We start from the raw sequence: 24478 nt of genomic DNA, 5'->3' as shown, positions 1-24478 counted from the left end.
TTCCCTGCGCTGTACAATATATCCTTGTTGCTTATCTATTTTATACATAGTACAATCTCTTAATTCCATACCTCTGTCTTGCCCCTCTCCTCCCCTCTCTCCCCATTTGTACCACTAATTCTTTATAGCTGAATCTGGTAGTTTTGTTAACACATTTGTTTTGGAGGTTTTTGTTTTTCACTTTTTAGATTCTGGATGTAAGTGATAACAGTATTTGTCTTTTTATGACTTATTGAATTAAATGTAATACTCTTTAGGTTCATCCATATTATGGCGAATAGCATAATCTCATAGTTTTTTATGCCTGAGGAGAATTCCATTGTGTATGTATGAAAGTGAAAGTGAAAGTTGCTGAGTCATGTCCAACTCTTTGCGACACCATGGACTATACAGTGCATGGAATTCTCAAGGCCAGAATACTGGAGTGGGTAGCCTTTCCCTTCTCCAGATGATCTTCCCAACCCAGGGATCCAACCCAGGTCCCCCACATTGCAGGTGGATTCTTTCCTAGCTGAGCCACAAGGGAAGCCCTTGTGTATGTATACCATATCTATATCCATTTATCTGTTAATGGGCACTTGGGTTGCTACCACATCCTGGCTATTGCCAGTGGTGCTATGAACATTGGGATGCATTTTTCTTTTTGAGTTGTTGCTGTTGTTCAGTTGCTCAGTCATGTCCAACTTTTAGCGACCCTGAGGATTGCAGCACACCAGGCTTCCCTGTCCTTCACCATCTCTCAGAGCTTGCCAAAACTCAAGTCCTTTGAGTCGTTGATGCCATCCAATCATCTCTTCCTCTGTTATCCCCTTCTCCACCTGCCCTCAATCTTTCCCAGCATTAGGGTCTTTTCTAATGAATCAGCACTTCACATCAGTTGGCCTAAGTATTGGAGCTTCAGCTTCAGCATCAGTCCTTCCAATGAATATTTAGGATTGATTTCCTTTAGGATTGACTGATTTGATCTCCTTACAGTTCAAGGCAGTCTCCAAAGCTTTCTCCAAAACCACAATTCAAAAGCATCAATTCGATGCTTAGCCTTTTTTATGGTTCAACTCTCACATCTGTACATGACTACTGGAAAAACCATAGCTTTGCCTATACAGACCTTTGTCAGCAAAGTAATGTCTAAGCTTTTGAATTAGTGTGTTCATTTCTTTCTACTACTGAGAACATATACTCAGTAGTAGAATCGCTGGCTTATTTGGTAGTTCTATTTTTTTTTTTTTTTTTTTTTAGTTTTTTGAGGATCCTCCATACTGCTTTCCATAATGACTGAACCAGTTTACAAACCCACCAACAGTGTGCTAGGGTTCTCTCTTCTCCACATCCTTTCCAAATTCATTATTTGTAGGCTTTTTTAATGATAGACATTTTGACAGGTGTCAGGTGATTTCTCATTGTGGTTTTGACTTGCATTTTGCTGATGATTAGTGATGTTGAGCAACTATTTATGTGCCTGCTGACTATCTATGTGTCTTCTTTAGAAAAAATGCCTATTTAAAGCTGTGCCCATTTTTAAACTAAATAGTTTGTTTGTTTTTTGCTATTGAGTTTTATGAATTCTTTATCTAGTTTGTATGTTAGCCCCTTATAACCTATATGGTTTACAGCTCTTTTCTACCATTTGGCATGTTGCTTTTTCATTTTGTTGATGGTTGCCTTTGCTGTGCAGAAGCTTTTTTTTAACTTGATGTAGCCCCATTTGTTTGTTATTACTTTTGTTGCATTTGCTTTTGGTGTCAGATCTGAAAAACATCATTGCCAAGACTGATGTCAAGGAGATTACCACCTAGGTTTTTTTCTCCTATGAGTTTTATACTTTCAGGTCTTACATTCAATTCTTGAATTGACTTTGGGAAAATTTTTGTGGTATTAATATAAGACAGTGGTCTGGTTTCATTCTTTTGTATTGTATGTGGCTATCCAGTTTTCCCAATACTGTTGAAAAGACTGTTCTTTTCCTGTTGTATATTTTTGGCTCGTTTGTCATAAATTTTAATTGGCTGTGTGGATGGAGGAGCCTGGTGGGCTGCCGTCTACGGGGTTGCAAAGAGTCGGACACGACTGAGCGACTTCACTTTCACTTTCATGCATTGGAGAAGGAAATGGCAACCCACTCCAGTGTTCTTGCCTGGAGAATCCCAGGGACGGGGAAGCCTGGTGGGCTGCTGTCTATGGGGTCGCACAGAGTCGGACACAACTGAAGCGACTTAGCAGCAGCATATGCATAGGTTTGTTTACATTATCTCTGTTCTGTTGATCTCTGTGTTTGTTTTTAGACTGATACCTCCAATGCTCTTGTGTTTTTTTCAGTATTACTTTGGCTATTCAGGCTTAAAATTTATTTTTTATATTGATGTTATATGAAAAAATCTTGCTAATTTCACTTATGACTAAAGACTTCTATGAAATTATTTTTACACTTTTCTACATAAAAGTGTCCTCTGTTTTTAAAGACTTTTTATCCATTAAAATTCTTATAAAATTCTCTCTCTGTTATGCCATGTTTCAGTGACTAAGACATCCAGAGCTGAGAACTGATAATAATGGTCATTCTTTTTTTTTTTTTTCTCATTAAGGAGAGGAATTTTAATAATCCACAATTAGTTATCATTAGTGATAATGGTAAATGTATATATTCTTGAAGATATTTTTGGCCAATAATGGATTATCTTTTTAATTTTTTACTTTGCTAAATGTTTTTATTACATAAATAAGTGATGAAATTTTATCAAATGCTTTTTCTGCATCCACTGTGAAAACTAATATTTTCTCACTTTTTTCCTGTTAATTTTATGAGATATATATTTTCACATTAACACTTCTTATAAATCTTTTGTTTATTTTTTGTTTTTAACACTGATGTGTTTGATTTCTTTATCTCATGTATTGGGTTCCTTGGAATTGATTATATTTTATAGTATTTCTTTTTATGAAATTTAGTTTATATGTTTGTATTTGGTTTTTTTTATTGTTTCCTTAACAAACTACCATAAATTTAGTACTTTAAAAAATAAATTATCTAATAGTTCTTCAGGTCAAGATCAACACAAGTCTCATTGGGCTAAAATCAATGTTTTGGCTTTGTTCTGTATGCTTTAGGAGAGGTTCTGTTTCCTTACCTTTGCTCTCTTCCAGAGGCCTCTGAGTTTCTTGATTCATTGTTTTCACCACCCCCATCAAACCTAGCGTCAGCTGGTTGAGTCTTTTACACATCACATATGTCTAACCCATGGAGATGTGACTGCATCTTTTTGACTCCAATCTTACCTGGCTCACCTGGGGAAGCTCCACCTCTTTTAAGGACTCTGTGATTTGGTTGGATCTGCCAGATAATCCAGGATAATCTCCCCATCACAAAACCTTTTACCTTGAGAACATCTTCAGAGTTTCTTTCTTCACTTAAGGTAACATGTTCAGAAATCACAAGTATTAGGACGTGGACAACTTTGGGGGGGGGTGGAGATTATTTTTCCTAGTAAGTGGTTAACTTAGAAATCTTTCTGTATATTATTGCCATAAAGTAGCTTGTATATCCTGACCTGCTCCAACTCTAGAGTTTCACATTATGCCACTGATACATGAATATTCTAGAGAACAGATTTTTATTAAATGTTAGGTCCCTAATGTAGGGGAAGGAAATACAACAGAGGACAGAAAAAAAAATTTAAATGATATAAAATCCACTACTGTTCTTAAAGGTTTTCCTTCTGTATAAATGGACTCTACACAACTATTCCATGAATCTCTACCCTACCTTGTCTCCTGTTGCCAGACTATAACCCCCTAATGCTTATTGCTCTTTTATGCTTTGATATTTAGTTATCCACTGCCACCTCAAATTGTGCTGTTGACATACTTTTGCATTTGAAGCATTCATTAAGTCACTATGCTAAAATCAAGGAAACAGATTATTTACTTCAGATCAATACTCATCAGAACATCAGGAAAATTTCAACAAATTTTAACACTTTATAATATCACATGTAAAATTATTGAGAAACTACAGGAAAGAACATTTTTTTCTATTATGAGTATCCATATATCTTGAGTTTTAAAAATCTAAAATATAACCTCCATTAAAGGTTCTTTAATAACTGTTTACATTTAAAAAGCATGTCTGTCAGAGCTGTTGCAACTTTCTGTTTTCCAAGGCACACAGTAGTTCAGCACTTCAGATTAGAAGGAGTTGTTCAGTGTAATTTACTATACACTAAAATATTATTTAGCATATAATTTTGGGGTAAAAAATTGAACACTTGGCTACTTTTTCAGTTGAGACTATGTGGGTCATAAATATGAAGTGAAATTTCAATCTTTATTGCATTACTTATCCAGTGGAGTGTTTCAGATGTTCCAGAGTAGAAATATAAAACTCTTAGAATGTTTTGGCTTATATCTACTCTTAGCATTGGCTAGTTACATAAACTAAAGTATTCCACCTTTTATCTTACTGATAATATGAGTTTAAGAAATTGGGGTATAATCAATTTGTATACTTTTTAAATAGGAGTGGAGAGAACAATAAAGAATAATCTTACTCATTCCCTTAGTAGGTGAAAAACAAACAGCAAATACAGTTCAAAACCAATACAATATTGTAAAGTAAACAAATAAATTAGTTAATTAAAAAAAAATAAATTGATTCTACATACACATTAAAAAAAAAAAGAGTATCACTTGTATTCCTAAAAATAATATACTGGAAAAAATAAACTATGTGGCTTTTTTTTTTGGTCAAATGTGCATTTACTTAGGTTTATGTAGACCCTAAGAATAGAATACATGTATTCTATTTGAGCTTTCATCTCAGATCGAAGGAGAGAAAAAACTCAGTAATATTAGCTTGGTATAATGACTTCATAAATTATGTTTGCCTCATCTCTTTATAAATGAAAGCAACACTTTAATATTTGACACATTGTCAGTTATATAAAACTAATATTTGGATACAAAAGCTATATAAGATAGATATAATTTTGTACTGAGCTCTTATCAGTATCGCTTGCCTGTTTTTGGTCTTTAGGAATACTGATGCAATTTTTCTACCGTATAATAGGCTGAAACCTATATGCCAATCTGGCTTTACCTATGATGTTTATTTCCTAGTTTGACAAAAATACAGTGTTTAAGTTTGTGCTCTGTATCACATACATCTGTAAGTTGAAGCTGTTTCTACTGGCACACACATATATATATATCTATATACATTAGAGATATTGAACTGACATTTGCAAATGTTTTCTCTACTTTTTATTAATGAATAGCAACCTTTGTGATATTACTTTAAAAAGAGATAAGATTGAATGTGTTCATTATTATTGCAGATCTTCAGGTAGTGGTTTGACTATCTCATATTAAGTTTAATGTGATTTTAATGATTATTATAGAGGGAAACAATTAAATCACAATTTTGACATATCCAAGAAGTGATCATTGTATGCAGCCCCTATTAAACTGTGACATACACTGTAAATAATATCTGCCAGTTCAGCAAAAGTATGTTGTTGGCATTTGTTGAAATTCAGCTGGCAAAGATTAAGCCTGTTTAAAAAAAATTGTGAGTTTTAAAATGCATATTTACAATAAGTAGTATGCTAATTCAAAATTAACTTTAATTTGAAACATGTCTTTACTTAACCTTAATTATGTTTCCAAAAAGAAATTATTTTCTTAGATATTGTTAAGTTACCCTTATCTTGTAAAGGGGTTAAATGTTTATTTTGCATTATTTTGTTTTCATGCTATCTGCAGAGTAGAAAGCATGCAAATAATAGCAGTTTTTTGATATAGGAAAGATCAACAAATTTAAGGTATTGTAAAATATTGGGCTGGTCAGAAAGTTTGCTCGGGTGTTTCATAAGCTGTTATGAATGAACATTTTGGCCAACCCAATATTTCCAAAATGATTCATGAACCTTTGGTTTATAAAAAATCTTTGTTACTTCCCAATTTGACTGTATATCTAAAGTCTCAGTACTAGAAAGTCAACCACATAAGTTGCATTTTTTAACAAACTCACACCTCTGACTTGAACTTCTTTGCTTTAGCAGCTTGCATATTAACATGGTAAAGGAACTTCATGGGCTATGTTGTCTTAGATTAGATCTAGGATTCTTACTTATTTAAAATTCCAATTCACATTGCTGTTCTATGGATTTACATTTATACATTTCCCATAAGGAATTTATTTTTATTTGAAAGAAAATGGTTACTTTTGAAAACGTAGTTTTTCTAGAAAACTTTTATTTTAGTAGCTTACAAAACAGACCTCTTTATGTATTTCAGGGGTTGGCAAACATTTTCTGTGGAGAACAAGACAATAAATACTTTTTGGTTTATGGCCCAAGAGGTACAATTGGAGTTATTTTGTATATACTAATGAAATAAAAAATAAAATTTTTATAATTTTTGAAGAAAAAATATAATAACTATTTTTGCAATATAAACCTAGTGAGAATAATGGAATTTTTTGAAGTAGTGGTCTCTTGCTTAACTGCAACGCTACTTTTAAAATTACCTGGATACCTTGAAATCACATCGAAGAATTCAATACCTAGAAATGAATCTAACTAAGAAGTTAAAAGAATTGTACTCAGAAAATTATAAGACCCCAATGAAAGAAGTTGAAGATGACACAAAGAAATGTAACGTAGTTAAGATCCCCTGGAGGAGGGCAGGGAAACCCACTCCAGTATTCTTGCCTGGAGAATCCCCACGGACAGAGGTGCCTAGCAGGCTATAGTTCATGGCGTTGCAAAGAGTCGGACACAACCAGGCAACTAAGCACACGCACAACTCATAAAACTCAACACATACACACAGAAAAATTAAAACTGGGCAGAGGATCTGAATAGACATTTTTCCAACGACATACAGAAGGCTAAGTCACATAAAAAATGCTCAATATCACTATCCAGGAATGCAAATCAAAACCATAATGAGATATTGCCTCATACCTGTCAGATGGCTTTTCTAAGAAAGGACACGTGTTGGCAAAGCTGTGGAGAAAAAGGAAAACTTGTACACTGTTGAAGGGAATGTAAATTGATTCAGCTTCCATGAAAAACAGTATTGAGTATTCCTCAAAAAATTAAAAATATAACAACCATACAATCCAGCAAAGTCACCCCTAGATATTTATCTGAAGAAAGCAAACATAAATTTAGCAAAGTGCACCCCTACGCTCATGGCGGCATTATTTACAATATCCAAGACATAGAAGAAACTGAAGTGAGCATCAATAGATGAATGGGTAACATGAATATGCATACACACAGACATACACAATGGTATACTACACTACTCAGCCATAAAAAATGAAATTTTGCCAACAAGACAACATGGATGGACCTGGAGGGTATTATGTGAAATGAAAGACAAGGGCTATGTGATTTCACTTATATGTGAAATCTAAAACACAAAGCAAATGAACAGACATAATGAAACAGTACAGAGAAAAATCCCCTCTAGTGATTGCCAGAGGGGGAGAAGAGAAACAGGTGAGGGAGATTAAGAGGTACAAACTTCTGGTTGCAAAATAAAAGTCATGAGGATAATATGTACAGTATGGGAAATATAGTCAATAGTAATGTAATGTCTGTATAGTGACCTATGATAACTTGAATTATCATAACAATTATTTTGAAATGTATAGAAAAATCACTATATTGTGTAACAGGAACTAACATAGTACTTTAGGTCAATTGTACTTCAAAAATAAACCCATTTAAAAAGAGATCAGATTTTGGTTACCAGAGGCAAGGGTTAGGATGAGGGAGAATTGGAGAAGACAGTCAAATGGTACAAGCTTCCAGTTATAAGATAAATAGGAAGTAGGGATCTAATGTACAGCATGTTAAATATAAGTAACATGTTATATATGAAAGCTGTTAAGAGTAAGGCCTAAGAGTTCTCATCTGTTTATTTTGTATCTACATGAGATGATGATTATATAGCAAACTTACTGTAATCATTTCATGTTGTGTGTAAGTCAAATCATTATTCTGCACACCTTAAACTTATACAGTGCTGCATGTCAATTTTATCCCTTTCAGCTATTCAGATAACCTAGATAATTTGAAGAATATGTGGTAACTACTATAACAGTATGTTTCTACTTCCCTGGCTTATAGTTTAGAGCTGGAAAATATTTAGTTGTGTGGAGGCGTCTAGTGCACTGTGGTGTGATATTTAGCAGCATCGTTGGCTGGTCTCTGTTGCCAGTAGCAACCCCCTGCTCTAAAAACCAAAAATGTCTCTCTAGACATTGCTGAAAGTCCCCTGGGTACCAAGTCTCTCAGGATGAAAACTGTAGTGTTTTAACTGTAAAATATGCAAACCAGTACCAGCAGGCATATGAGAAACAACTGATAGCTAATTTTTCAATAGACAAAAATTGGAAGCCAGAAGAAAATTAAGTGATGTATCTGAAGTGCAGAAAGAAAAAGATTTTTATCCTAGAATTCATATACCATATATCCTTCAAAAATCAAAGTGAAATTAAATATTCCTAAAATATAAAACTTGACACAATTTGTCACTGGCAAATATGTACTTAAATAATAAAGCTAAGTCTTCAGGCAGAATGTAAATGATTCCAGGGCAAACACTGAATTTAGAGTAGAATAAAGACCAAAAAAGTGGACAAATATTTGGGTAGTTTTGAATTAATACTGTTGAAGTGCTAAGTATGTGAAACCATAATAGAGTGTCATCAATAGTCAGCATGTGAGGAAAGCTGAGTGCCGAAGAAATGATGCTTTTGAACTGTAGTGTTGAAGACTCTTGAGAGACCGTTGGACTGCAAGGAGATCCAACCAGTCTATCCTAAAGGAGATCAGTCCTGGGTCTTCATTGGAAGGACTTATGTTGAAGCTGAAACTCCAATACTTTGGCCACCTCATGCGAAGAGTTAACTCATTGGAAAAGACCCTGATGCTGGGAAGGATTGAGGGCAGAAGGAGAAGGGGACGACAGAGGATGAGATGGCTGGATGGCATCACTGACTTGGTGGACATGAGTTTGGGTAAACTCCGGGAGTTGGTGATGGACAGGGAGGCCTGGAGTGCTGCGATTCATGGGATTGCAAAGAATTGGACACGACTGAGCGACTGAACTGAGCTGAACTGAAGATAAAGTAACAAATGTCCCTCTCCTTCCCTTCCATTTTTTCAATATAAAGTGAAAATAAAGTACAGGTGATAACAAATGTATGAAATAGTTTATACCCTAGGCATAATGCAGAGAAAGAAAAACCTTCAAATCTATTGATGTAGATTTACTTATTAGGTGCCTAGAAGTGAAATCTTGAGGCAGTTGAGGAAAAAAACTTGAAAAGAATGAAACAAATCACAGTTGTAAGAATTAGAAAAATTCAAATGAAACCATAAAAAGTATAAAATATTAATATAAAACATACACACTGTAATATAATTTTCATCTTAAAAGAAAATTTAGTGTTATCAACTATAAGGACTGTATACAATTAAATATGTAAACATGCAGTTTGACTGTTTACTCGCTACATCAGTTCAGTCACTCATTCATGTCTGACTCTTTGTGACCCAGTGGGCTGCAGCATGCCAGTCTTCCCTGTCCATCACCAACACCCAGAGTTGCTCAAACTCAGGTCCATGGAGTCAGTAATACTATCCAACCATCTCATCCTCTGTCATCCCCTTCTCCTCCTGCCTTCAATCTTTCCCAGCATCAGGGTCTTTTCTAATGCGTCAGTTCTTTGCATCAGGTGGCCAAAGTGTTGGAGTTTCAGCTCAAGCATCAGTCCTTACAATGAATATTCAGGACTGATTTCCTTTAGGATTGTCTTTTTTGATCTTGCAATCCAAGGGACTCTCAAGAGTCTTCTCCAACACCACAGTTCAAAAGCATCAATTCTTCCTCACTCAGCCTTCTTTCTAGTCCAACTCTCACATCCATACACGACTACTAGAAAACCATAGCTTTGACTAGATGGACCTTTGTCGGCAAACTACAACCTGAGAGATAACATTTTTTCTTTCACTGCCCTATTTAAAACTTACTCAGTGAGAAATGCCTTTCCTATATCAGTAGTATAACCTTCTGTTCATTCTTGTACATAACTGAACTCCTAAAACAGAGCTTCCTCTCAGAAATTAAAAGTGTCCAGTCCAAGATGTAAACTCTTATGTTTTTATTCCTACAACCTCCCCACCTGTGTTTGGCATCATTCAACTGTAGACGGCAGCTGCCCGCCTCCTGAGGAAGAGTATAGGAGGTGCCCGCTTCCTTTCTACACTCCTCTCATCCCTGAGTAAGGAGATGACTGTTTTTAATCTGAGTAGAATCCAGGCAGGGGAAATAAGAGGAGCTACGAAGATAGTATAGAAACTTCTGATGTGACTGATGATTGATAGGGTTGTGAGCAGACTGAGTGCTTTTGTGATCCTGTAGGGAGCCCTGCTAGGACTTCTCACAGGAACATCCTCAGGCAGGCCTGCCTCCCCACATCTCCACTGCATACGCCACTTCTCATTATCAGAGTCCCCCTCTCTCCATTTTACTTAATGCCTTTAAATTGACTCTGTCTCCAACATGACCTACATCTGTTTCCTGGAAAACACTAGTGTGTTCTATGATCTGCATTAGTGGTATGTGATTGGTTCCTAATTGTAGTGGCTATTCTCTCTGTTGTTCTGTTTGGATGTCTTCGCTGTTTTGATAGTCAGCCTGTTATATTCACATACTAAAAATAAATGTAATGCACATATTACACACCCATTCTCACAAACTCGCTTTACTATAAGTGCATGATTGGATAGATGGATGGATGTTATTTTAAAAGACCTTTCCCATAACTGAAACCAGCTTGTCAGTGGGTACCAACAAAGGTAAAAGGATACAACAACGTTGATACAAAGAAAATATTAATACAAGAAAATTGGTGGAGGGAAAATGGAAAGTTGGTTCTGTGATTTTGTTTCTCCATCTCTGCCTCAGTTCCCTCCCTTGTAAAATGTGGGTTATAACACGTATTTGACAGGGTTGACTGAATTCACCACCAAGGAAGCAAGCTGTGCTTTCTCCATTTTCTGTATGTAATTTAACTCTTTTGTTGTTTCTTTTGTTTTCCTTTCTATCTTTCAGGAATTTGTTGCTAGCTCATTTAATCTTTCAGGAATTTGTTGCTAGCTCATTTAATATTGGGTTGACCAAAACATTTGTTTGGATTTTTCACTAAGATGTTCACAATAATACTTTTGCTTTATGTAACATATTTTGGAGTTCTTTTCTAGAAAGATAAACGTAGAATGGTATGAAATATTTCTAGATCCTGGATTTAATGGCTGTTGTGTTAAGCAGCATTGCCGTTTTAGACATCTGAAATCTATTTTCTAATTATCTGTTTAAAAAAAAAAAAAACTACAGACAGTGAACTACATGGACTGATGAGTTTTGATGCTAACTTTTTGTGCAGGTGAGAAAAACCCATAAAGCTGTTCTATTCTTACTTCACTAATAGTTCCTCACTGTGATAGTCTCCCTGAAGAGAGCCCAGCGTTCCTCAATGGCTTCTTGAGGCTCAGCCGAGCCACCTTATCTCTGTCCTTCAGGCAGTAGTGGGTACAGAGTAATCAGCAAGTACAGAGGCACGCGGTTCCTCTTACTTTTACCACTAATCCTTTTTCAGTAATTGCCTGAATAATTTCTTTCATTATGCTGCTTCTCAGTCTGAGTAGTATACATAGCCAAGAATACCTGAAACTTCAGAAAAAATAAAACTGCCACCTCAAATCTGCTCTTATGTCCCTTAAACTAATTTTCCCTGTAGTATTTGAGTTATGGAATATAGGTGATTAAGCAGTCAAAGAATTAGTTTATATAGAAAATGCTTAAGAAGGTCAATATTAAAAAATATAGTTTACAATGTAGAATGAGAATGTGAATAACTTTGTAGCTGAGGTAGAGATGACCTTGACCATAGACATATATGGGCTAGATAGGAGTTCACATTAAACTGTGGAATTTCTGTAGGACTTTTTATTTTTTTATACAACATTATCAAAACTCCCCCCAAAACACAGCAAATAAAAAAAATCCTAAAATAGCAGTATTCACGTACTTCAAAATCAGAAGATTTCCTTTTGCACAAAGCCTAAAATAACTATAAGATAACAGTTTCAAGAAGAAATTCAGACTTTAATCACAAGAGCTAAACTGAAAGCAAGACCTGTTATTTTGTTAGTCATAATGAAATTAAAGTCTAGTATGAAAAATCTATAGAAGGACATTGTTTTCACTAAAAATTCAAAGCTTAGTATAGGTTTAATAACATTAGGTTGTTTACCCACAAAAATAATTTTTACATAATAAAAATGAGAAATGCTAGTTTGGGGTTTTGGGGGAGGGTATTTTGTTTTTATCCTCTGAAAGCATTGTTTTACTTTTTTATTCCCATTTTATGTCCTCAATGTGAGTGGAATTTTAACCTACTGTAGAATTACCTTCTGTTTAATAAATCAAGATGAATTTCAGTTGTCCAGTGTACCAGGTAAAAAATCAAGAATGCAAAAAATTACCCAATTTCTTTTATTCACTTGTTTATTCACATGTTTAAGTGTCTATTATGTGCTGGCTCTGTTTGAAATAGTACAGATACTAAATAATAAAACTGCATACCTTCTCTCACAAAACATTCTGTATCTCAGGTCTAGATATTTTTACCATCCATCTATCTAGCAAATAAATATTTTATTTAATTTATATATACATATTTTTATATCATTGTTGGGACCTCAAAGATAACATGCTTATTATACACATTCATGATTTCTGGGTACATTCTATTTCCATCAAACTCTTTTCGTTTTTCCTGTAAGGATTAAGATTATATTTTAAAAATATGCTTTTAAAAGGCAATATAATCATACATACATACAAAATAAATCATTGGTTTTTATAGTTTGATTTACTCAGCATGTTAGGATCTCTCTGCCAGCTTTTATAGTCAGTAGTCCCACATGTCACAGTGTACACAATGCGGGGTTATCTCTTGAGGACTTTCATTTACATGATTTGGTCCTCCAAGATCATTCCTATCTGTGACTCTCCACCCTTCAGGCCTTCCTCAGGGGACTTTTCAGGATACTCCTCAAGGCACTCCTCAGGACACTTGTCAGGGTTTTCCTCAGAATTTTGCACAGGGAGCTGCCCTAAAACAACAGTCTGTCCAGAGGCTGTTTAAGAGCCATGTTTAATGCATGCATAGACTCAGCCACATAGCCCCCACTGAACTGTTAGGAAACTGGACACTGACATTTATTGTGTGTCCAGGAATGATGAGTCAGCCTCTGTAATAGCGGAGATACTCTGTGGCAAGAATTATGTATGGTCATTTTTCTAAATCAATCCCTTGATCATAGAGAACTTAAAAATAAATGTATAAATTAAATATTTTGTAACAAGATTTTATTTTGAAATAATTGTAATTGTCTCAGAATGTTTTTTTAATATGTTCATGTATTTTATTTTTAAAAACACTTGTAATTTTGCAAGCTAGCAGTAAAATATTGTCCTCACTATTTTATTAATTAGCACTATATGCCTGTTAAAGTTAACTATGACTTTGTTTCATTGTAAATGATTGTAAAGTAAAATGATGGTTTCAAATACCAAATTAATCTCAAGTAACATGTGAACAATTTATTATCAGTAGCTTTTTGCACAAAGATATCTTTCAAAGAAGACCTTAATATTAGTATCAGTTGTGTCAATATGACACATCAAATTACCACAGCTTAAAGCAATATTTAATATCTGAAATTATTTTATAATTAAAGAGGCGTAGAAGAAAGTTGAGAAATCAGCTAACAAACAAGATACTGCATAACTTATTTAGAGTCCCTTATTTTTTAGAAGAATGAGGAAAATAATGAAAAATTTCATGATACAAGTATCAGTTACCCATATGGTTTAGTATATGTCGGTATTCTCATGCTTTACTTATGAGTTTGACCTTACCAAAAAGCATCAAAATGTCCAGGATAATTCATAAGGACAGCTGCTGCTGCTGCTGCTGCTAAGTCGCGTCAGTCGTGTCTGACTCTGTGCGACCCCATAGATGGCAGCCCACCGGGCCCCGCCATCCCTGGGATTCTCCAGGCAAGAACATTGGAGTGGGTTGCCATTTCCTTCTCCAATGCATGAAAGTGAAAAGTGAAAGTGAAGTCGCTCAGTCGTGTCCAACTTGTAGCGACCCCACGGACTGCAGCCCACCAGACTCCTCCGTCCATGGGACTCTCTAGGCAAGAGTACTGGAGTGGGGTGTCATTGCCTTCTCCGTAAGGACAGCTAGAAGTCTGAAATAAAATTGCTCAGTGCAAAAAAGCCTCAAGCCATGTAAATGGAAACCTAGACTCAAATTACTTCCACACATTAAAACAGGAGGATTTTTCATTTCCTATTTTCTAATAAGAGCAGTCTTCAGAGCTGTAGGGTTAAATTCTAAGCTACAATCCACTGCTTATTAGCATACCCATTTTCCATATCAGTAGAATCAAGTCCAGTTTTGCCATTTGTGGATAACTATGACAAGCTACAAAAGCCTGTGTTTGCCATAAACAGCTCTAGCAAACTGCTCACACTGAAGAGATCAAATTCTCTGTAAGGAGAACCATCTGGACCACAGCCAAATCCCACTACTAATGTTTGACTGCTATATCAATTTTTTTTTCCAATTTGTGAAACATATTTTAAAAATAGTAGCTGAAATGAAAGTTCCTAAACATGAGAAGTAAGGGACAGGGAAGCCTGGCATGCTGCAGTCCACGGGGTCACAAAGACTCAGACCCAACTTGGCGACTGAAGAACAAGCATGAGAAGTACTAGTAAAATTTTTTAAGGACAATATTTTACAAATTATTTTCATTATCACCAAATACTAAGTGCTTCCTGCTGCTTCTGCCTCTCAACTACTTAGCAATGTAAATGTGACTTTAAAAGTAATTAATTAATCCAGATAACAAATCAGATATTGTAGAGGAGTTATGCCAAAGTGCAAAAATACTAATTCCTGATCATCATATTAACACATGGAAATAAACTAAAGCTTGTAAAAGTACCCTCTATAACAATAATATTTGATATTAGTTGACTTTAGGATAGAATATTTTTAAACCAAATTAACCCAACAAACTGGAAAATCTCATGCATGAATGTTGTACAAACTTGTTTTTAAATGAACCAGTTCAGGGATTAATAGCTCTTTACCCTAGGAGTTGTTTCACATGTTATTTTGCAAAATATCCAAGGAAAATAAGGCAATGTTCTATAATATGCCACAATTTTTATTGCATGTGGCCATTTTTGCAAGGATGGGGAGTTTGCTCTCAAAAACAATATTCCATTTAAGACTTTTATATAGAAATTGTCAACATAACTGATATTCAAAATATCTTTTATACTGCAAGACTTACATGATAAATATAAAATTTCTTCCACTGAGTAGTGTATACTCAGTGGAAAACAGACAGCTATTTCTTTTCAGAAGATACTCAGGGAACAGAAACGAACACTGAAGGTACTAAGGTAAGTTGATGACACAGTTAACACAATTGAGTTGGCACTCCTTTTGGAGTGGGGGATTAAACTCATTAAAAAAAAGAGTGTGATCTATGCCTAGTGTTATATCTGTGCCGCCACCGTCACCAAAAATATGCTTGCCAAGGCAAGTGAGGTGTATGAATGTTCGAGCCTTACAAAACTGCAATCAAGTACAACTATAAATCCTGTTGAATAAAGTTTACCATCTCACCAGTGAATAATACTCTCAAGACATTCAAGTAGTTTAACCCTTTGCAGTATTCTAAGCTACTCACATTGACAGTCATCTTCACTGTAGTGCTTGCTACAAAGGAGGCATATAACTAATTATTTTGGCTAAAATATGATGAGAAGACATTCCTCAGGTTCTACATAAAAGTAACAGTATTAAACAGCTTAATGTCAATCTCTAATAGACTGCTTACATGAGTGATATTTTCTTCATTCATTGTGTTGGAAGGACCCAAAAAACCTAAAAAACCTCATACTTTTCCAGTTGACTGAGTAGGAGAAATGGAAGCTCCTCAAGATCCAGATGGCACTTCACTGTCACTTTACAGGTGAAACTATTTCAAGCTACTGTCCTGTTACAGTTCAGTTCAGTAAAAACAGTTCAGTTAACAAACAGTAACTGTAACAAACTTTTAACACTTCAGTTCAGTTGCTCAGTGTGTCTGACTCTTTGTGACCCCATGGACTGCAGCACGCCAGGCTTCCCTGTCCATCGCCAGCTCCCAGATATTGCTCAGACTCATGTCCATGGAGTTGGTGATGCTATCCAACCATCTCATCCTCTGTCATCCCCTTCTCCTGCCTTCGATCTTTCCCAGCATCAGGGTCTTTTCCAAAGAGTCAGTTCTTTGCATCAAGTGGTCAAAGGATTGGAGCTTCAGCTTCAGCATCAGTGCTTCCAATGAATATTAAGGGCTGATTTCCTTTAAAATTGGTTTGATCTCCTTGCGGTCCAAAGGACTCTCAGGAGTCTTCTCCAGCACCACAGTTCAAAAGCATTAATTTTTCCATGTTCAGCTTTCTTTATGGTCCAACTCTCACATCCATACATGACTACTGGAAAAACCATACCTTTGACTAGATGTACCTTTGTCGGTCTGTTTCATTACTGTTACATTACAACTCAATTTCTCTCTAGAGTTAACTGGTCCTTTTTATCATGGAATCAATCACTTACTTGCCACTCATGTTTAATAACTGTAAATTGCATCTTAATGGCATCTTTGGAGCTAGCATAAATAATTTTTTTAAATAAATTTATTTATTTTAGTTGGGGGCTAATTACTTTACAATATTGTAGTAGTTTTTGCCATACATTGACATGAATCAGCCATGGGTTTACATGTGTTCCCCTTCCTGGACCCCCCACCCACCTCCCTCCCCATCCCATCCCTCTGGGTCATCCCATTGCCCTGGCCCTGAGCATTTGTCTCATGCATCGAACATGGAATGGTGTTCTGTTTCACATATGATAATATACATGTTTCAATGCTATTCTCCCAGAAAGTCCCACCCTCACCTTCTCCCTCAGAGTCCATAAGACTGTTCTATGCATCTGTGTCTCTTATTCTGTCTCATATATAGGGTTATCGTTACCTTCTTTCAAATTCCATATATATGCATTAGTATACTGTATTGGTGTTTTTCTTTCTGGCTTACTTCACTCTGTATAATGAGTTCCAGTTTCATCCATCTCAATAGAACCGATTCAAATGTATTTTTTTTAATGGCTGAGTAATATAAAGGTACACTTTCTGGAGCCCATAATGTAAATACTAGGTCTTTCCTAGACTCTTTTGTATATGGCATCCTACAAAGCATTATCAGCAATCTTTCATAGGTAGCAACTTCACAAAAGATGCGTAGGAGTCCTCTACAGTATCAGTGATCTGCTTTGCTTTCTCTACAATTGTCTTCTGTCATCACTTAAACAGAAGACAACTGCTTTTTCTCTCTCTTTTTTTGATCTCTTTTGTAGATTACCTTACTTTCAGATCATTAAAAACGTTGACCTCACCATTCACTATAACTCCAGAAGTCAGTTTCAGAGTGTGCAAGTGGAATAAAGCAGAGGAAGCCAAGGGCAAAGGCTGGTTCCAGGAGGTGTTGGGGGAGCTCCAAGCACCCTTTCTACCCCTGGCTGCTGCCAGGCTCTGTGCCTGACCCCTCCCCGCGACCAGGAATCTGGGCCTGAGGGCAGTGGGGAGAGAGCCTTTGGGGGCGAAATTCAGGTTAAACTGGCGATCTCAGGCCCTAGGTCTGTGCTCCCGGAGACCTGGGCCCCGCGTCCCTCCTCTGGGCCCCCAGGAGGCGCGGCCGGCTCACCATAGCATCCTCCGCTCTGGCGGCTCCGGCTCCGAGGCGATGGGAGAAAGAGGCGCACGCAGGCAGCAGTGGGTGTGGGAAGAAAATAGTGCTAAGGACCTCTGGAAACTTGATAAGTCACACGTTTTTAATAGTAATGTCTAGCGTTCATTTATTGATTTGACTGAAAAACAATTCCAAAAAGGCAGTTATATCTCTGGGACCCCAGGCTCTTAGATGTATGTATGTTGAAAGAACAATTTTTTCTTTTTAAAATGTCTTAGAAATGACAATACTGAGTATATAACAATTTAATGCTTAAAATATGCAAGGCTCCAAGTCACTTTATTCCTTAAAAATCAGAATGACTATGATCTCTTCTAATAACCGAAGAGCTGTTTGTTATTCAAACCAAAATGGATATAATATTATCTATGCTTATATCCATATTCTAACAAAAAAGAGAGCTTGAGCTGTTTTTTAATTGGTATTGTGTGTAATGCTTAGATTGTTAAAATCATCAATGATTAGGGAAATACTGTAGTCAGATAGTAGATACCACAGTACAAAGTATGGGTTACTCTTTCTTCGTTTATAATAATCCTCGATATTTAATAAGATGTAGAAAATTAACATTTTCATGTTGTGATTGATGGTCATATGTATGGACTATACTGTGTTTCAGAAGATCAATTTTTAATTCTTTAAGAAGAATTAGAAAGTTAAAATTTAAAATGTATCTAATAGGCTTGTTGCCTCTTGTTATAAATGCTTATATTGTTAATGGCACTACTCTTGCACAGTATGGAAATATATCTTATTGTCATGCAGTCAGATAAATACAAGATTTTCTGACCATGAATTATCAAACTATTTAGAGTTTATTCACCTATAAGTGGAAAATGAGTAAACTACTAAAGTCAGTTTATTTTTTAAATATAATCTTCTAGTTAAACTTATATACATAATTACTCTTTTGGTGTTTTATTGGTTATAAGCTTCAATAATTGAAATGTATTTTCTGTCAAGTTTTTTTAGAAAATTTGAATGAAACATGGAGAAAATGAGATAATTAACCCCAGAGTAATGTATTGATTCCTAGACATTCTTATTTCATCTATTCCTCTAATTCCCCTGCTTCCAGAAGTCTCAGTGAATTTACTTTTTGAATGACAAGATGTTCCAGGTGTTATATGTGTTTTGCTACCCTTGTCCTGAATTTAATCATTTCTCCAAGAATCCCTAAACATTTTAATGTTTAAACACATTCAGATACCATGTAGGTGCTTGTGAACATCTTCATTGCTACTAGATAATTGTTCCTAAGTTCTTTATAAAGTTTTAAGAGTAAAATAATATGAATTCTAACTGATATTTCCAAAATAAATTTAGAAACACAATTTTTATTTATTCCTTTTCATTTAAAAATGTCTACTTCTTTGTTCTAATGTTGAAAATATTGTTTCCTAATAGCATCAGCAGTATTTTTATATTTTACATAAAATTTTAAATACTGATATTGTTAATAAGAATAGAATTACTGAATCAGTATTTTACAGTTTAAATTATATATTAGATTATTATAATATGGTACAACCATTAGTATATTTTTGTATATATTAATATGTATAGATATTTTATTTTTATATATATATCCAGTATTAGGAACGTATAGTCAAATGACTATAACTTACATTCACTTGAAATATTTATTGCTGATAACCCAATAGTATCTTTGCATTAAAAAAATTGAATTGCTAATTTTTAAACTTAATTTTATTATCAAGTTAAACTACTTATAAGTTGTATAGTAAAACTTAAAGAATTGTCTTCATGGAAGTTTTGTTACTATTATGTCCTTTCTATTCTATTTCGCTCATTCCATATAGCAATATTCTATTGCTGTTTTCACTATTTCCTTTCATTTTTATAAGTTGTAAATCAGTGTTTCTATATTGTATTAACTATTCATTAAGTACATTCAGATATACCCACATGCTGATTTACACATTAATCTTGGCTAAACAATGCATCTTATAACTAACTTTATAGACATAAAGAGTATTATCTATTGCTTTATACAGTTATTATGTAATACAATAATACAACTGCTAAAAAAGGGTCTTCTTAAAAATTGTAGTGTAATAATGTTATATCAGTTTCATGTTTACAACATAGTGATTTAATATTTGTATACATTGTGAAACGATCAACTCAATAAGTCTGGTTAATCTCTCTCACTATACATGGTTTAAAAATTAATTCTTGTCAAGAGAACTTTTAAAATTTATTCTCTTAGCAACTTTCATATGTACAAGAGTGTTATTTTATTAACTATAGTCCCCATATGTTACATCTCCATGACTTATTTTATAACCAGAAGTCTGTACTTTATGATCCCATTCAACCATTTGCCCATCTCCCACTACCCACTCCCCACCACTGGCAAACACAAACCTGTTCTCTGTATCTATGAATAATTTTTTTTTTTTACTGGCTTCTTATGTAAGTGAGATCATATATATTTGTCTTTCTCTGTCTAATTTGCTTTATCTAACATCATGTCCTCAAGATTCATCAGTGATATCAATATAGCAATATTTTCTTCTTTTTATGGCTGAATAATGTTCTGTTGTATATACACACACATATCACATTTATCCATCCATGGACACTTATTTAATTTCCATGTCTTGACTATTGTAACTAATGCTAAAGTGAACATGGGATTGCATATAATTTTTTGAGTTAGTGATAGTTTTTCTTTGAATAAATACCCAGAAAGTGGGATTGCTACATCGTATAATAGTTCTATTTTTAATTTTTTAAGTCACTATATTGTTTTTTACATAGTAGCTGCACTAATTTACATTGCCATCAATCATGGATGAGTTCCCCATTTTCTGCATCCTCACCAACACTTGTTCCTTCTAGCCTTTTTGATAATACCATTTTAACATGTATGAGGTGATGTTATATCATTCTGGTTTTGATTTGCATCTCTCTGATATTTAGTAATGTAGAGCATTCTTTGGGAAAAACAAACAAACAAACTTCAGATCTAGGTTCTCGCATTCAGTTTGTCTTTTCATTTTGTTGATGATTTCTTTGCTGTGCAGAAGGTTTTTAGTTGATGTACTCCCACTCCTTTATTTTTCCTTTTGGTGTGAAATTCAGAAAACCATTGCCAAGACCAATGAGAAGAATAATACCACTTAATTTTCTATTAGGAGTTTTATAGTTTCAGGTCTTACATTCAAGTCTTTATTATATTTTGAGTTATTTTTTGTATTTAATGTAAGATGGTCTAGTTTCTGTTCTTTCTTTGGATTTGGCTATCCAGTTTTCTCAAAACAATGTGTTGAATATACTGTCTTCTTCCATTATATTTATCTCTCCCTCTTGTCCTTTGTAATAAATTAATTAGCCATAGATGTGAGGGTTTATTTCTGGACTCCATTCTTTCCATTAGTCTGTGTGTCTGTTTTGATGCCCATAAATACTGTTTTGATTACTGTAGCATTGTAATATGGTCTGAAATCAGGGAGTGTGATGATTCCAGGTTCTTCTTTCTCAAGATTGTTTTGCCTATTCATAGTCTTTCTATTTATACAGATTTTAGAATTTTTTGTTCTTTTATATTGAAATGCCATTGAAATTTTAATATGGGTTGAATTAAATCTGTAGCTTGCTTTGGGTGATATGGACATTTTAACAATGTTAATTCTTCCAATCCATGGTATATTTCCATTTATTTGGTTGGTCTTCAGTTTCTACACGAATGTCTTATAATACTCTGTGTACAAGTCTTCCGCCTCCTTGGTTAAATTTATTCTTTTTTGATGCAATTAATTTCTCTTTCTGATAGTTCATTTATCAATGTATATGAAGGCAACAGTTTTCTCTATACTGATTTTGTATCTTACAACTTGACTACATTTATTATTTCTAACAGTTTGTGGTGGAGTCTGTACAGTTTTCTATATATAATATCTGAAAATAGTGACAGTTCTACTGGCATCTGAAAACAGTGACAGTTTTATTTTTTTCCTTTGCAATTGGGATGGATTTTGTTTCTTTTTCTTGCCTGTTTGCTCTGAATAGAAGTTCCAATACTATTGCAAATGAAAGTGGTGAGAGTAGATGTCCTTGTCTCGTTCCTGAGTTTGAGGAAAAGTCTTAGATTTTCTCCACTGAGTGTGATGATAGCTGTGGCTTGTCATATACACCATTTATTATATCGAGGTATGTAAGCTGGATATCTCCTTTGTTGAGTGTTATCATAAATAGATACTGAATTTGTCAAATGCTTTCTGAGATCTATTGCTATGATAATATCATTTTTATTGTTTGTTTTCTTAATGTAGAATATCACACTGAAAGATTCGCAGACACCAAATCAACCTTGCATCCTTGGAATAAATCTCACTTGATGATGGTGTATGATAGTTTTACTATATTGTTGAATTCAATTTGTGAATATTTTGTTGAGAATTTTTGCATGTGTGTTCTGCAGGAATATTGGCTTGTAATTATCACCAATCTGATCATCTTAAGGTTAGTTTCTTATGTGTTTTGTTTATTGGGAAAGTGGAACAGAAGTTCCCACTTTGGGGAGCTAACAAGTAGACTGCTAGGAGTAGAAATCAGTGATTCTGAGGTAATAGTCTTTCCCATTTTAGATTATTGTGGAATAGTTTAACATCTCCTGGATATAATGATGTGGTTTTTATGGCTCCCTTTAACTATGAATAAAGTGTATTCTCATTGATTAAAAACAACTTTCCTTGCCATTAATTCCAAGTATGTTTGATTGATTATATTTCATTGAATTTTTATGCGTGTCCATTTGAGTTTTAGTGTTGGATATAAATAGAGAATAACCTTAATGTCTTTACTTTGGGCTCATGGGTGAGAATGGAGAAGGCACTGGCAACCCAATCCAGTGTTCTTGCCTGGAGAATCCCAAGGACGGTGGAGCCTGGTGGGCTGCTGTCTATGAGGTCGCACAGAGTCAGACGCGATTGAAGCGACTTAGCAGCAGCAGCAGCAGCAGCAGGGATGAGAATAACTCTTTTTTTTTTAACTCAGGTGTGAAGTCCAACACTACTTATCATTATTATGTGTTATTGTACGTGGTGGGCTGCCGTCTATGGGGTCGCACAGAGTCGGACACGACTGAAGCGACTTAGCAGCAGCAGCAGCAGTACTACAGGTAACAGTATTCTTACTTACATAAGTATACTTACTTATTTCTCAGTTAATGGTGTGGCAGTCACTGGATGTACACTCTAATCTTTGTCTTAGTCACACTGAGGCAAAATTAAAATCAACAGCAATACTTCCCTCCTTCACAAAATCTTTGTTGTCTCTGAAAGGACAATTAAGAAAAATGAAAAGAATGTAGAAGACAGAATCAAGGTGTAGATACAAATCAGTAAACATATTACAGTAAAATGAAATATCTTGACATTAAAAACCAGGCAATAACAACTAAGAAAAAAGTCAAGAGGCAAGGAAAAGTGTATAATAAAATTAAAATTAACTATTTTTCATAACATTGAAGTATTCTATGAGCAAACATAAAAGGAAATTTAATTCATGCTCTGGATTTGCTTTATTACAAACTGATTACTTTAAAAAAAGAAACTTATTACCAAACCATTAATGTATTGCTTCATTTGATTTTAGATATTTCAGTGAAAAAGTAATCCTGTGACTGTATTTTAAGATCTTAGTTTTACTAAAGCTTTTAGTTCTTTTCTATATCTTATTGCTGATCAAGAGCATTAAATTACACCTTCATGTTGTAGCACTCTCAATCTAGATTCAAAAAGGCCTAACTGATTCTGACTATAGATCTCAGGTTAATTAGAGTTTGTTTAGTAGCTGTAAAATGTTAGGCAGTTAACCAAACTAGAAAAGACAAGCATACTTAGAGTTGAGCAGAAATGTAACTTATCCTGACTGATTCCATTACCTATTAAGGAAATGTTATCCAAACTAGCGCCTGAAGTAATCAAATGCAAGGTTACACACTAATGAAGTACATACTCTGATTTGAGAAAGGGACAAATAAAGTCTGGAAATTATGTCTGACTACAGGACAAAAATTTGTAATGTTCAGGGAGAAAGGGGGGAAAGGTGAGAGAGAGAGGTTGTGTCTGACTTTTATAGTAGTGGAAAAGACTCCAGGACTGTTGTACTATGGCAATAATTTGTTATTGGTTAGTTTCTGTCTGAGGTTCCCTGGTGGCTGATGGTAAACAATCCACCAGCAATTCAGGAGATGTAGATTCAATACCTGGGTCAGGAAGATTCTCTGGAGATGGAAATGGGAACCTACTCCAGTATTCTTGCCTGGAGAATCCCATGGACAGAGGAGCCTGGCAGGCTACAGTTCATGGAGTCATAAAGAGTTGGACATGGCTGATTGGAAGGACTGATGTTGAAGCTGAAACTCCAATACTTTGGCCACCTCATGCGAAGAGTTGACTCACTGGAAAAGACCCTGATGCTGGGAAAGATTGAGGGCAGGAGGGGAAGGGGATGACAGAGGATGAGATGGTTGGATGGC

The sequence above is a fragment of the Giraffa tippelskirchi genome, chromosome 1 (genome assembly GCF_054371585.1).
Source record: "Giraffa tippelskirchi isolate mGirTip1 chromosome 1, T2T-mGirTip1v1.2.pri, whole genome shotgun sequence".
Taxonomy (NCBI): domain Eukaryota; kingdom Metazoa; phylum Chordata; class Mammalia; order Artiodactyla; family Giraffidae; genus Giraffa; species Giraffa tippelskirchi.
The sequence above is the reverse complement of the archived record's forward strand: the minus strand, read 5'-3'. Positions refer to the sequence as shown.